General features: G+C 43.5%; 1 long non-coding RNA gene across 1 annotated transcript; it reads right to left on the bottom strand.

Annotated features, from left to right (window-relative positions):
* Window positions 1-3,453: 3,453 nt before the first annotated feature.
* Window positions 3,454-8,189, bottom strand: LOC130356293 (uncharacterized). Its single transcript, XR_008888835.1, has 3 exons — window positions 8,085-8,189; window positions 5,497-5,991; window positions 3,454-3,648 (listed from the first exon to the last, which is right to left on the bottom strand). It is a non-coding gene; the product is annotated as an uncharacterized LOC130356293 (long non-coding RNA).
* Between the last annotated feature and the right edge of the window lie 6,506 nt (window positions 8,190-14,695).

Below are 14,695 nucleotides of genomic sequence, written 5' to 3'. Positions count from 1 at the left end.
GAGTTATGATTTTTAGAAGGTGATGAGGAAAAAAGGTGATGAGGAACACACAGTCCTTAAGGGGTTAATCCTTCGGGTACTTAGCTGCTGTATAATAGAGGAAGTTCTTTTCAGTCTGACCACAGTGCTCTCTGCTGGCACCTATGTCCATGTCAGGAACTGTCCAGAGCAGGAGAGGTTTACTATGGGGATTTGCTCCTACACTGGACAGTTCCTGACACAGAGTTGTCAGCAGAGAGCACTGTGGTCAGAAAGAAAACAACTCAACTTCCTCTGCAGCATACATCAGCTGATAAAAAAATCTTAAATTGTAAACTACTTTTTATTAAGTAACTGAAGGATTAACTTTTTGGAGCCAGATGATACGGGAAAAAATGTCCACTAATGTACCCCTTTAAACCCTTAAGGACCCGCTGATTTTTCGTTTTTTTTCCCCAAAAAAAACTTACTTAAAAAAAAAAAAAATCATAATTCAACTTTGCACCTGAAAAAATCCCTATGATGGATAATTTTTTTGCACCACCAATTCTAATTTGTGATGACAGTCACTTTACCCCAAAATCTATGACGAAAATCATTGTGTGACAAAACTGAAGAAAAAAATGCCATTTTGTAACTTTTAGGGGATTCCGCTTCTAAGCAGTAAATTTTTCTGTAAAAATGACACCTTATCTTTATTCTGTTGGTCCATACGATTAAAATGATACCCTACTTATATAGGTTTGATTTTGTCGTACTTCCGGAAAAAACTACATGCAGGAAAATGTATACGTTTAACTCCTTAAGGACACATGACGTACTGGAACGTCATGTGTCCGCTCCCGATCTATAACGTGGGGCCACGGCTAATAGCGCACACCATTAACCCTTTAGACGCAGCGTTCAAAGTTGAACGCCGCGTCTAAAGTGAAAGTATGCCGGTTAGCTCCGTGGGCTGTTCGGGATAGCCGCGGCGAAATCGCGGCATCCTGAACAGCTTACAGGACAGCCGGAGGGTACCTGCCTGCCTCCTCGCTGTCGATCGCCGAATGACTGCTCAGTACCTGAGATCCAGGCATGAGCAGTCAAGCGCCAGAATCATCGATCACTGGTTTCCTATGAGAAACCAATGATCAATATAAAAGATCAGTGTGTGCACTGTTATAGGTCCCTATGGGAGCTATAACATTGCAAAAAAAAAAAGTGAATAAAGATTATTTAACCCCTTCCCTATTAAAAGTTTGAATCACCGCCCTTTTCCCATAAAAAAAAAAAAAACAACTAAATAAAAATAAAAATATATGGTATCGCTGCATACGCGCAAAATAGTGCATTTTTGGTCACTTTTTATATCATGAAAAAATGAATAAAAAGCGATCAATAAGTCCTATTAATGCAAAAATGGTACCGCTAAAAACTTCAGATCATGACGCACAAAAAGAGCCCTCATACTGCCCCATATGCGCAAAAATAAAAAAAGTTATAGGGGTCAGAAGATGACAATTTTAAACATAAATTTTCCTGCATGTAGTTATGATTTTTTCCAGCAGTACGACAAAATCAAACCTATATAAGTAGGGTATCATTTTAATCATATGGACCTACAGAATAAAGATAAGGTGTCATTTTTACCGAAAAATTTACTACATAGAAACGGAAGCCTCCAAAAGTTACAAAACAGCGTTTTTCTTTCAATTTTGTCTCACAATGATTTTTTTTCAGTTTCGCCGTAGATTTTTGGGCAAAATGACTGACGTCGTTACAAAGTAGAATTAGTGGCACAAAAAATAAGCAATCATATGGATTTTTAGGTGCAAAATTGAAAGTTATGAATTTTTAAAGGCAAGGAGGAAAAAACGAAAATGCAAAAACATAAAAACCCTCGGTCCTTAAGGGGTTCTGACCCCTATAACTTTATTTTTCCACATACGGGTCGGTATGAGGGCTCATTCTTTGCATTGTGATCTGAAGTTTTTAGTGGTACCATTTGTATTGATCAAACTGTTTGATCGCTTTTTATTCATTTTTTCATGATATAAAAAGTGACCAAAAATAAGCTATTTTGGATTTTTTTTTGCACATACACCATTGACCGTGTGGTTGAATTAACAATATATTTTTATAATTCAGACATTTCCGCACGCGGCGATACCACATGTTTATTTTCATTTAAACTTTTTTTTTTAAATGAGAAAGGGGGGGGGGCGATTCAAACTTTTATTAGGGAAGGGGTTAAATGATCTTTTTTCATTTTTCTTTTGCAATGCTATAGCCCCCATAACACTGCACACACTGATCTTTTACATTGATAATGGTTATTCCATAGGATAACATTCATCAATGATGCTGCCGCTTGACTGCTCAGGCCTGGATCTCAGGCACTTGAGCAGTCATTCGGCGACTGGACATGCAAGAGGAAGGTAGGGGCCCGCCTTTTGTGCTCCAGCTTTTCGGGACGCCGTGATTTCGCCACAGCGGTCCCTAACAGCCCACTGAGCTAGCCTGGAATAGTTTACTTTCACTTTAGATACAACGATCAACTTTGAATGAAACGTCCAAAGTGAGCAGACTCAGGGCATACAGGTACATCTTGGGTCCTTAAGTGGTTAAGTACTGCTCTAGAAGAGGAAGGTATTGTGACTCTGCTTTCTGTGGATTGACCAGTTAAAATGAACTACTTAGCTTGGACTGCATACCCTGAGATAGGTGGAGAGATGGGTCGGTCAAGTATCTTTTTAATCGCAGGCCATATAATATGTATCGACACAAATAGCAGAATTCGACGTTAAAGGACATCTGCAGCAAAAAACAACTTATCCCCTATCCACAGGATAGGGGGCAAGTGTGATCGTAGGGGGTTCGACAGCTGGGACCCCCCTGATATCCCAAATGGGGCCCCGCATTGCCGCGCTAGGTGAGTGGCTAATGCGCGTAATGTCAACCTCTCTGAGGTCAACGGTACACCCCCTCCCCATACAGTTCTATGGGAGAGGCAAGGAGGTACGAACTACATGGAGGAGGTGTGTGGGCCGCAACATCACTCTGCGGCCGACCCCCCCATGATCAAGTTGTTTTTTGCTGCAGATGTCCTTTAACTACTTTCTCAGTGAATTTATGGCATGCACGCTAATATGTAGCTTTCAATTCAACCTTCTCTCTGGCTGTGTAAAAGCTAGAGTCTCAAAAGAGCCTGCCTCTGCCCACCAAAACTCAAATTCTCATCATATGACATTCTATTGATTGAAGATGGAACAGTCAGCCAATGAGTGAAATGACAAAATGAATGATGGAAACATTAGGCACACTGGTCACATGACCCAGCCTGATGGAGCAGGAAACAAGATTTAGGTGCATTCAAAAAAAATAAAAAAAAAATAATTTACTCCATCGATCACAAGTAAATGCAAGACGTTCTTGAAATTCTATAAACCAACTTTTATTGACAGAAAGTAAAAAAAAAATATTTGACAGAAACGGATACTAAAACATTTCATCAGGAGAAAGATTCAATGTCATACAAAAAGAAAACTACATTTTTTTTAATGTTTGTAAAATCATAATCCAGCTCAGCCAGGGCTCTGGGTTACAAGAGTTCTTCATACTTGATGGTTTTCGACTACATAAAACAGCAACTTCAGAAATGCAGAGCATTCCCCAGTCAATCAGAATCTGGAAAACAAAGACTTCTTACATTTAGTTTCCACCATAGTTAACCGAAAACAGCAATCTACCACTGGTCCACCAGCACAAGAGGGTTTGGATCCACAAGAGGGGGGGGCTTATGAACCGTTATGCCTTCAAGTGATAATGGAATAGCTTTGTATTGCTGCTGTAAGCAAACTACTATAGAAATTTATAGTGACAACTAATCCTAAGTGAGTGAGTTGCTCTAGACTAACACACTGCTAATTGCCAATACGAGCTCAGTGAACTAAAAACAGCAGTCTACCACTGGTCCGCCAGCACAAGAAGGTTTGGATCCACAAGAGGGGGGGCTTATGAATCGTTATGCCTTCAAGTGATAATGGAATAGCTTTGTACTGCAGCTGTATGCAAACTACTATAAAAGTGCTCATCTCAAATAGATTTTTAAGATAAGCTCTGTAAACCAAAACAGCAGTCTACCACTGGTCCAACAGCACAAAAAGGTTTGGATCCACAAGAGGGGGGGCTTATGAATCGTTAAGCCTTCAAGTGATAATGGAATAGCTTTGTACTGCTGCTGTAAGCAAACTTCCATAAAAGTGCTCATCTCCAATAGATTTTTAAGTTAAGCTCTGTAAACCAAAACAGCAATCTACCACTGGTCCACCAGCACAAAAAGGTTTGGATCCACAAGAGGGGGGCTTATGAATCGTTATGCCTTCAAGTGATAATGGAATAGCTTTGTACTGCTGCTGTAAGCAAACTTCCATAAAACTGCTAATCTCCAATAGATTTTTAAAATAAGCTCTGTAAACCAAAACAGCAATCTACCACTGGTCCACCAGCACAAGACGGTTTGGATCCACAAGAGGGGGGGCTTATGAATCGTTATGCCTTCAAGTGATAATGGAATAGCTTTGTACTGCTGCTGTATGCAAACTACTATAAAAGTGCTCATCTCAAATAGATTTTTAAGATAAGCTCTGTAAACCAAAACAGCAATCTACCACTGGTCCAACAGCACAAAAAGGTTTGGATCCACAAGAGGGGGGGCTTATGAATCGTTATGCCTTCAAGTGATAATGGAATAGCTTTGTACTGCTGCTGTAAGCAAACTTTCATAAAAGTGCTCATCTCCAATAGATTTTTAAGTTAAGCTCTGTAAACCAAAACAGCAATCTACCACTGGTCCATCAGCACAAAAAGGTTTGGATCCACAAGAGGGGAGCTTATGAATCGTTATGCCTTCAAGTGATAATGGAATAGCTTTGTACTGCTGCTGTAAGCAAACTTCCATAAAAGTGCTCATCTCCAATAGATTTTTAAGTTAAGCTCTGTAAACCAAAACAGCAATCTACCACTGGTCCACCAGCACAAAAAGGTTTGGATCCACAAGAGGGGGGGCTTATGAATCGTTATGCCTTCAAGTGATAATGGAATAGCTTTGTACTGCTGCTGTAAGCAAACTTCCATAAAAGTGCTAATCTCCAATAGATTTTTAAGATAAGCTCTGTAAACCAAAACAGCAATCTACCACTGGTCCACCAGCACCAAAAGGTTTGGATCCACAAGAGGGGGGGCTTATGAATAGTTATGCCTTCATGTGATAATGTAATAGCTTTGTTCTGCTGCAGTAAGTAAACTACTATAGAACTAAGCGAGTTAGTCTAAAACAAGCTAACATTGCTTATCTCCAATCCATTTTGAAGATAAGCTCCTTTAACAATACAAAAAAAAAAAAAGCAGTCTACTACTGGTCCACCAGCACAGAAAGGTTTGGATCCATAAGGGGGGGCTTATGAACCGTTTATGCCTTCAAGTGATAATGGAATAGCTTCGTACTGTCATTTTACTTGAATAGTAAGGACTTACCATACGATGATGTCCAGATGCAGGTCTCTTTGCCGATTGGATGTATGTATAAGTGCTATAATTATAAAGTTTCATCACTCAGTCACTTGCTCCAGCTGTGCTGTGTTTTTACTATTCAAATAGTCCTGCCCCATTCTACCTCGTCCTTATCTTTAGTGACTATGGCAATCATATCCATAATTTGGCCAAGTATGGAGGAGTATGTGACTCCACTGCACCTGTATGTGCCTACGGAGTATGAAGAGTTATGTGTATGTAACAAGTTCCTCCATTATCAGCGATGTTATGGACAGGATCATCATAATAACCATAGAGAGACTGGGCAGTACGGTGGGAGGGCTTTTCCTATAGTGAAAACTGCACAGCAGTAGCAAGTAAAGATGAGTGACAACACTTTTATAAAATTAAGGATATTGTGGACAACCATCTTAGGCCAATAAGTTATTTAAGGCTCTTCAAAAATCCACATCAGGCAGTAGAATCAACATCTCATACCTACAAGAACAAAAACAGTAAGTCATTGAAATACCTGTTGAATCCAGGAGGGGTTATCATAAGATTGGCTATTTCAACCTACACACTACCCATTCTTTATCGGTTTAGTAATATACAGCAATAATTAGCTGATAGTTTAGGTTTAAAGGAGTAGTGTAGCAGAACTTTAGGATTCTATTGTACCTGGGCTGCAAAAAGTAAAAAAAAAATAACAACACCTTCCACCTTCACCTTTGGTCTCTGTCTTCTTCCTACTTCCGTGTGTACAGATAGTCACACTGTGGCCAGTGTATCGCTGGCTGCAGTTATGTCCTGCCTCGGTCGGTGAGGCTGAGCGCAGTGTCAGGGCCTTTTACATGACACTGCACTCAGCCTATCACTGGCCGAGGCAGGACATCGCTGCGGCCAGCAATACACTGACCGCAGTGTGACGATCTGTACACACGGAAGCAGGAAAAAGACCGGAACCAGACGACCAAAGACAGATAGTGGCACAACGGAGGAAGGCAAGTAAGTTTTTTTTTTTTTTTTACTTTATGATCCTATTGTGCCCAGGATGCAAGAAGTCCTGCTGCTCTAATTTTAGCTTCTTCCACATGGTGCCACACTGAAACCCCCTAGGTTACCAAAGCAACAAGTCATGCTTAGGTAGATACTGACTATCCTGACAGAACTACAGAAATCCTACTTCTCTGGAAGATGCCAGCACTGAAGCAGTAATACACTGCATCAATATTTAGGGTTAGTTATAGCTACTTCCACATGGTGGCATTCTGATAAAGTTTTTAACAAACTGCCATTTTGCTATAAAGCATTAGAAAAGGTTGTTATACTGCTCAGTAAAACTTCCTGTCTGGTAGCATCTCAGTCGAGGTATATGTCTGGTAACTGAATGGGGTTAAAGGTTGATGTCCAGCATGGCAGTGGTTACACTTTCCTGAGACCCCCACAGCTTGCACCCAGCATTCAGAACAAAATGTGGAGAACCCCTTTAATGTTGATGAAAACATCTGTGTGGGTTAGGGATGCTCAAATTTGAAACCAGGCTATTCGAACATAGGACATTTTGCACTGTCACTCAAGCAGATCGCATCCTCGCCCACTCTGTGTAATGCAACAGTGAAACAGACCAGCTGACCTGTTCACCTAATGAACCTGGAATGGGCGAGGATGCAGTGTGCTCGAGTCACATGTGCCGACAAGTAGCTGGAGTCTGCAGGTCAATGTTCTGATACAAATCCGTGTTTTTACTCTGTTGGACAAGTGTATGTATAAACCACCCCTCGACAAAGGTTTGGTCCCAAAATTGTGTTGGGATTGTGTCATAGAAGAAAAATGGTGTAATCCAGCTTCCCCAAACTTCAATGTTTTATTTAATCCATTTAAAAATAAACAACAGGTGCAAGCTAAAAGCCAAATGAAATGCCATTGGGATTGTGTCCCTCTGTGTCCTGGAGCCTGTGTGAAAAGATTAAAATATGTTTGTACTTTTAGCTTTGCTTATGCTGTTTAGATAGCATGTTCTCCATGCAATTGTTACTGCAATATACACTATAACCCTGTGTACAATATATATTGTGAGGCAAATTTTCAGTACACAGTGTGTCACCAGTTTTTCCTTCCCCACTTGGGTGGCATACCTCCTTCCTGTTATGTAACTCTTTGTGTAAGCTAATAAAATATTTAGTATTTAAAAAAATATATATATATATATATTACATTTCTCTGTTAGTATATTGTGTAGTGCGAGTAGAAACTGTATATAGGGCATTATATTTTTCCTAGGTTTTTTTTAAACCCTAAATTAGGTATATTACAGGGATATATTCATATTGCCTTTATTTCTTGTCTACTGTATTTGATTATGGTATAAACTAGAAAATTACTTCATGCAACCAATAAAATTAGTGTCAAAATACCAGTCTATCACCAGTACATTCAAACACCTGCTCCAGCATCCAAACTGTTTGCTGCTTCAAGACATAGATTAATTTTTTTTTTTTTTTTTTTGGGGGGGGGGGGGGCATATGCCTTTCAAGTGTACTGCCATTCTTTAGGGGGAAAAAGAAAAAATTAAAAACCTATGGCCTTACCATATGATTATGACTAGATGCCATGTTCAGTACAGTAAGAGGAAGTTTAGGGTTCTTCTTAGATCCACTCCAAGCAGTAGAATAAACATTTCATACCTACAAGGGATAAAAGGGGCAAACTCAGTAAGTTATAGAAACACCCATGAGTATAGATCATATCCCAATCACTAGAACCAAAGATATAGCAGTAGAAGAGAAAAAGATAAGATCAAAGACACAGCTAGAAAAAAAGAACCAGAAATGTAAATGTGAAAACAATCAGCATCAATTAGCTAATTTAAGTTTAAATAGGTATGATGGTAAGCAACCCACAGTTTAAGCATTTATTATGGATAGACATCACACCAAATAATCAAATATGAAACAGACTGCTTTCTACAGACTAAGTAAGGCCTACATAAGGCCTTAACAGTGCTCACCCTTGCTAGTTAGCTACTTCTGCCCCTTCACTTCTTGTCTTCACAGGAACGCAATGTGCAGGGGGAACCCTCTTTAACGGGCTGTAGTGGCGGGAGTCAAGAAGTCTGCAAGTGCAGTGAAGACTACAGTCTTAGCCAATGTATCTCTAAGGACAGGCTAAGCAGCGGTCTCTAGTAGGAAGACTGCTTGCCTGTTACTTTGTGCCTCTCTGTCATTCCACAGATTCCCTTTCACCTTTCCCCCCACAGAGTGCCTACCCATTTATGTACCCTTTTTCCCTACCCCTACAGAGGCTACACCCCATCGAGAAGTGCTTGCAACTCTCTGTATCCTTGAACTTCGCAGACCCTCTGCCGCCTTATGTCTCCCTGCCCCTAGGGCCCCTGTCACATTTCTCTTCCCCTGTACTTTTCCCCTAAGGCACTGTATCCCTACCACCTTCTCCAACCTCCTCTAACAGAACCCCAACTTCTCCAACTTCTCCCTTACATCAAATCCATGTCCCCACCTTCCCTTCAAGACTTCTTGCCTCCTGAGCCACTGCCCTAGGTAGAGCCCTAGCCACCTACTTTCTCGCTTTCCCATAACCCCACCTAGTACTCCTATCACTTTCTGTACCCCCTTCCATAACAGCAGTCCTTCTACCTTTCTACCTTCCAAATCACCAACCCCCTCTAGCACCTGTTTCAAGCCACCATCCCCAACAAGGCCCCCCCCTCCCACAGAGCCCCCGACACCTTCTGATTTCCTTCAACAGAACCCTTGTCACCAATGTGTACCATGCCACAGACCTTCCCCCCCTCCCCCTTTACAGAGCCTCTGGCACCTTCACCCCCACTGCCCCCCCCCCCCCCAAGAGAGCCCCCTACATCTGTTGCTCATCATTGAAGATGAAACAGACATGATGTTGGGAGCTCTGGACGAGTGATGGTGCGAGTGCTAGGGCCTCTAAGGAGTGGGGAGACAGTGATGTGGAACACAAAAGGAGGCAAGGACTCTGTTGGGGGGAAGTCCAAAGATGCCAGTGGCTCGGTGAGTGAGCTTTGAGGGTAGAGGGCTAGAAGCAGAAGCAAGGATGGGTTAGGGATCTAGAAGTAAGAAAGGTGGAAGGACTATTGTTAGGATATGGGGTACAGAAGGTGGCAGGGGTACTGTGTGGGGTACAAGAAGGTAGGAATGTAGGTGGCTAGAGCTCTGTCTTGGGCAGAGGCTTAGAAGGTTGTATGGAGTCTTAAAACGGGAGATGGGGACACGGATAACAGTGAAAGGTGGAAAGGGCTCTGTTAGAGGAGGGGGGGAGATGGTGGTAGGGGTACTGTACTTTAGGGGCAGAGAACAGGGACCGAATGTGGCAGGCACAACAACAGTCTTCCACTCATCCACAGAATAGAAAGGTTTGGGAGTCACAATCAGCAGCCAAGGGTTAATGGCGGCTGTAATAATTAAGCTATGTTGCAGCAGCTAAAGGATAACAGCTGCTGCAGGCTTATTTTTGTAACCCATTATGCCTTTCCAATGACCATGAATAAGCTTTGTACTGCTGCTGTAAGCTTTGGGGGTTAGAGAGACAAGGTGGCAGAGACTCTGCTGGGTTCAAGGATACAGAGAGTTGCAAGAACTTCTCGATGGGGTGTAGCCTCTGTGGGGATAGGGCAGAAGGGTACAGAAGGTGGTAGGCACTCTGTGGGGGAAAGGTAACAGGGCCTCTGTGAAAGGACAGGGGGCACAAAGTGACAGGAAAGCAGTCTTCCTACCTGGGACTGCTGCTTAGCTTGCCCTTAGTGACATCTTGGCTGGAACAGCTGTTTTCACGGCACTGGCAGACATCCAGACATCTACCCACCACTGCCCAGAGAGCTATAAGGATGAAGAGAGAAAGGCCAAGAGCAGCTAACAACAAACAAGGCCAAGCACTGTTTCTATTTGAAAGATAAGCTGCTCCTACAGCAAAAAAAATCTCAGCAGGAACAGTCTTCCACTCATCCATAGCACAGAAAGGTTTGGATTCACACTGAGCGGCCAAGGGTTAATAGCTGCTGCAACATAGCCTTATAATAACAGCAGCCAAGTGACAACAACTGCTGCGGGCAAATAATTTCTCTCAGTGGCCTAGGGTTAATTTGAGGCTGTAGTGACTAGGCTATGTTGCAGTATCTAAGGGATAACAGCTGCTGCGGGCATATCATTTCTTTCAGCGGCCCAAGGTTAATGGCGGCTGTAGTCATTAGACTTTGTTGCAGCAGCTAAGGGATAACAGCTGCTGCGGGCTTATTTTTTATGAATCGTTATGCCTTTCCAATGACAATGAATAAGCTTTGTACTGCTGCTGTGAGAAGTTTACTATAGAAATTTATGACAATTAATCCCACTAGGTAATGTGATTAGGTCTAACAGAATATAACAATTTAATCTGTAAGGCCGCCATCAAGGCAGCATTAGTGGTACTGCTGTATGAGGACTTATTAGAAGCATCATAAACCCACTGCCTTCTACAGACTAAGTAGGGCCTTCATAAGGCCTTAACAGTGCTAACCCTTGCTAGTTAGCTACTTCTGCCCCTTCAATTCTTGTCTTCAGGGGAACGCGATGTGCTGGGGGAATTCTCTTTAACGTGCTGTAGTGGCGGGAGTCCAGAAGTCTGCCAGTGCAGTGAAGACCGCAGTTTTAGCCAAGGTATCACTAAGGACAGGCTAAGCAGCGGTCTCTGGTAGGAAAACTGCTTGCCTGTTACTTTGTGCCTCTGTCATTTGACAGATTCCCCTTCACCTTTCCCCCCACTACCACTTTCTGTACCCCTTTTCCCTACCCCCCACAGAAGCTACATCCCATCGAAAAGTGCTTGCAACTCTGTATCCTTGAACCCAAAAGACCCTCTGCTGCCTTATGTCTCCCTGCCCCTATTGCCCCTGCCACATTTCTCTTCCCCTGTACTTTTCCCCTAAGGCACTGTATCCTTACCACCTTCTCCAACCTCCTCTAACAGAACCCCTACCAACTTCTCCCTTCCATTGAATCCATATCCCCACCTCCCCTTCAAGACTTGCCTCCTTCTGAGCCACTGCCCTAGGTAGAGCCCTAGCAACCTACTTTCCCGCACCCCACCTAGTACCCCTATAAAACTTTCTGTACCCCCTTCCCTAACAGCAGTCCTTCCATCTTTCTGCCTTCCAAATCACCAACCCGCTCTGGCATCTGTTTCAAGCCACCATCCCCAACAAGCCCCCCCCCCCTCCCACAGAGCCCCCAACATCTTCCGATTTCCTTCAACAGAACCCTTGTCACTAATATGTTCCATGTCGCAGACCTTCCCCCCCCCCCTTTACAAAGCCTCTGGCACCTTCACCCCCACTGCGCCCCCCCCCCCCCAGAGAGCTCCCTACATCTGTTGCCCATCCTTGAAGATGAAACAAACATGATAGTAGGAGCTCTGGACGAGTGATGGTGCAAGTGCTAGGGCCTCTGTAAAGGGTGGGGGGAGAGGACCCTGATGTGGAACACAAAAGGTGGCAAGGACTCTGTTGGGGGAGGTTCAAAGATGCTAGTGGCTCTGTGAGTGAGCTTTGAGGGTAGGGGGCTAGAAGCAGAAGCCAGGAGGGGGTTAGGGATCTAGATGGCAGAAAGGTGGAAGGTCTATTGTTAGGAGATTGAGTACAGAAGGTGGCAGGGGTACTATGTGGGGTATAGGAAGGTAGGAATGTAGGTGGCTAGAGCTCTGTCTTGGGCAGAGGCTCAGAAGGTTGTAGGGAGTCTTGAAGGGGAGATGGGGACATAGATAACGATGGAAGGTGAAAGGTGGAAAGGGCTCTGTTAGAGGAGGGAGAGATGGTGGTAGGGGTAAAGTACTTCAGGGGTAGAGAACAGGGGGACAGAATGTGGCAAGCAACAACAGTCTTCCACTCATCCACAGAATAGAAAGGTTTGGAGTCACAATCAGCGGCCAAGGGTTAATGGCGGCTGTAATAAATAAGCTATGTTGCAGCAGCTAAGGGATAACAACGGGCTTATTTTTGTGAACCATTATGCCTCTCCAATGACCATGAATAAGCTTTGTACTGCTGCTGTAAGCTTTGGGGGTTAGAGAGACAAGGTGGCAGAGACTCTTCTGGGTACAAGGATACAGAGAGTTGTGAGTTCTCCTCGATGGGGCATAGCCTCTGTGGGGATAGGGCAGAAGGGTACAGAAGGTGGTAGGCACTGTGGAGGAAAGGGGACAGGGAGTCTGTGAAAGGACAAGGGGCACAAAGTGACAGGAAAGCAGTCTTACTACCTGGGACTGCTGCTTAGCTTGCCCTTAGTGATATCTTGGCTGGAACAGCTGTTTTCACTGCACATCCACCTACCACTGCCCACCAGAGAGCTGTGAGGACAAGGAGAGAAGGGCCAGGAGCACTGGAGCACTGTTTCTTAGACCTCATGTTACACTTCCAACTGGGCCTCTTACAGCAGTAGCACTAAGGGGCAAACCAGGATCAAAAATCCCAGTTATGTAGCTACTTTCACATGGTGCCACAATGATAACCCCTCCCCGTTATCCTTGCAATGAGCCATGCTTAAGTAGCTACTACATAATTATGAAATTGGGACTTACTGAGAGCAGCTCCTTCCAGTCTGGGTAGATATCCGGTAATGCTGAGGCTGAGGTAGAGGTTGGTAGTATTACTCTCCTGGGAATGTGTGTCCAGAGTAAGGAGGCAGCACCAAATGCTCCTGCTAATAAGAAAAATGTATTAAAAATATATCTAGATATTTCATCTTAATTTGGATTTAAAGTAATAGAAAACATGGCTGATTTATTGTTTTAGTTATCACAGCTCATCTCTACTGAGTGAGACTAAATTACGATACTGTACAACCGATGGATAGGTGGGTACCGTACTTTGAAGAAAGCAGCCATGTTTTTCTAATCCCATATAACCCCCTTTAAATAAAATTTCAGACAAAAAAATCTTTTACTGTTATGCATATGCAATATCCGACATTGTAGAGTATGGCAAAGGAGAGAGCACACCAAAGTGAGGATTCCTCAGTATCAGCCTAGAATGGAATACCAAGATATCCTGTGGCGTTCAGCAGCCAATGCCATTCATTTCAGTGGCAAGAACAGAATCACCTAGTGACCTGTATTCTGCTGGTATACGTTAGTGTAACGGGACAAATAATTTTATATCAGTGGAATGCAGCCTAAATGGAGTCACTAGACTCCGTTGATGCCAATTAAATTAATTTCACCAGCTGCTGTATGTCACAGTATACATTAGTATTAATATTCTATTCTCAGTGAGATACCTATGGATAACTGAGGGAAAAAAGCAGTATAAACCTCAGTATACCCATGTATAGTACGTGTATGAATTAATAAAACTTATATACAGCACTAGGATACACTAGAGGATACACTAGGCACACACATACGCCACCCTCATACATTAGGGCAGGGCTTGACAAAGCCCAGGCACCAGTTTGCCATGGTGACTAAGAATTTCATGCTGGCATCAGATGTTTGTCAGCTAAAACAGCAGAGGTGGCATACAGAGGTTAGATACACCCAGGCACAGATGTATTCTCTCAGAATGGAGCACTAAGCTGCCTGCGCAGAAAGTGACGCTGCTCAGTGCCACCCCTAGTGGTGGCAAGCAGTAGCCCCTTCCTCACTTCCCCCTCCTCTTACCCCACAATAAAACAACAAGGCTGCAGCATGGCCAGAGCGGTAGCATAGGGTTTTTTCTAGCCCTCGGTCGCTGTGTGCCCTCCCAACCTGCATGGAGATCTGAAGAAAGAAGGCAGTTATCAGGAGGCGAGGAAGACAGTCAGGAGGTGGCCGGAGGAGAGTGCCCTGCCTGCCGCCGCCAGTTAGTTGAGTGCTATTGGCGCTGCCATATGGGGAAGGGAGATGAGGAAACATTCTGTTTATAGAGTCCTCGATATTGCTAAGGTCTAGTTACAACCCCTTAGAGGGGCACTCCGCCCCTAAACATGTTCTCACCTATCCAAAAGGATAGGGGATAAGATGTCTGCTTGCGGGGGTCCAGCCGCTGGGGACCCCCACGATCTCTCCTACAGCATAATTTTTTTAATCATGTGACTAACGGATTTCTATTGAAGAAATATGGGGGCTGAATGCCAGAAAAAACACAAATGCTTAACCAACATGGTGTTTAGCTCCTTAAGGACGCTCCTGTACGCCCTGAGTC

Source organism: Hyla sarda, chromosome 2 (assembly GCF_029499605.1).
Source record: "Hyla sarda isolate aHylSar1 chromosome 2, aHylSar1.hap1, whole genome shotgun sequence".
Lineage (NCBI taxonomy): Eukaryota > Metazoa > Chordata > Amphibia > Anura > Hylidae > Hyla > Hyla sarda.
The sequence above is the reverse complement of the archived record's forward strand: the minus strand, read 5'-3'. Positions and strand labels throughout refer to the sequence as shown.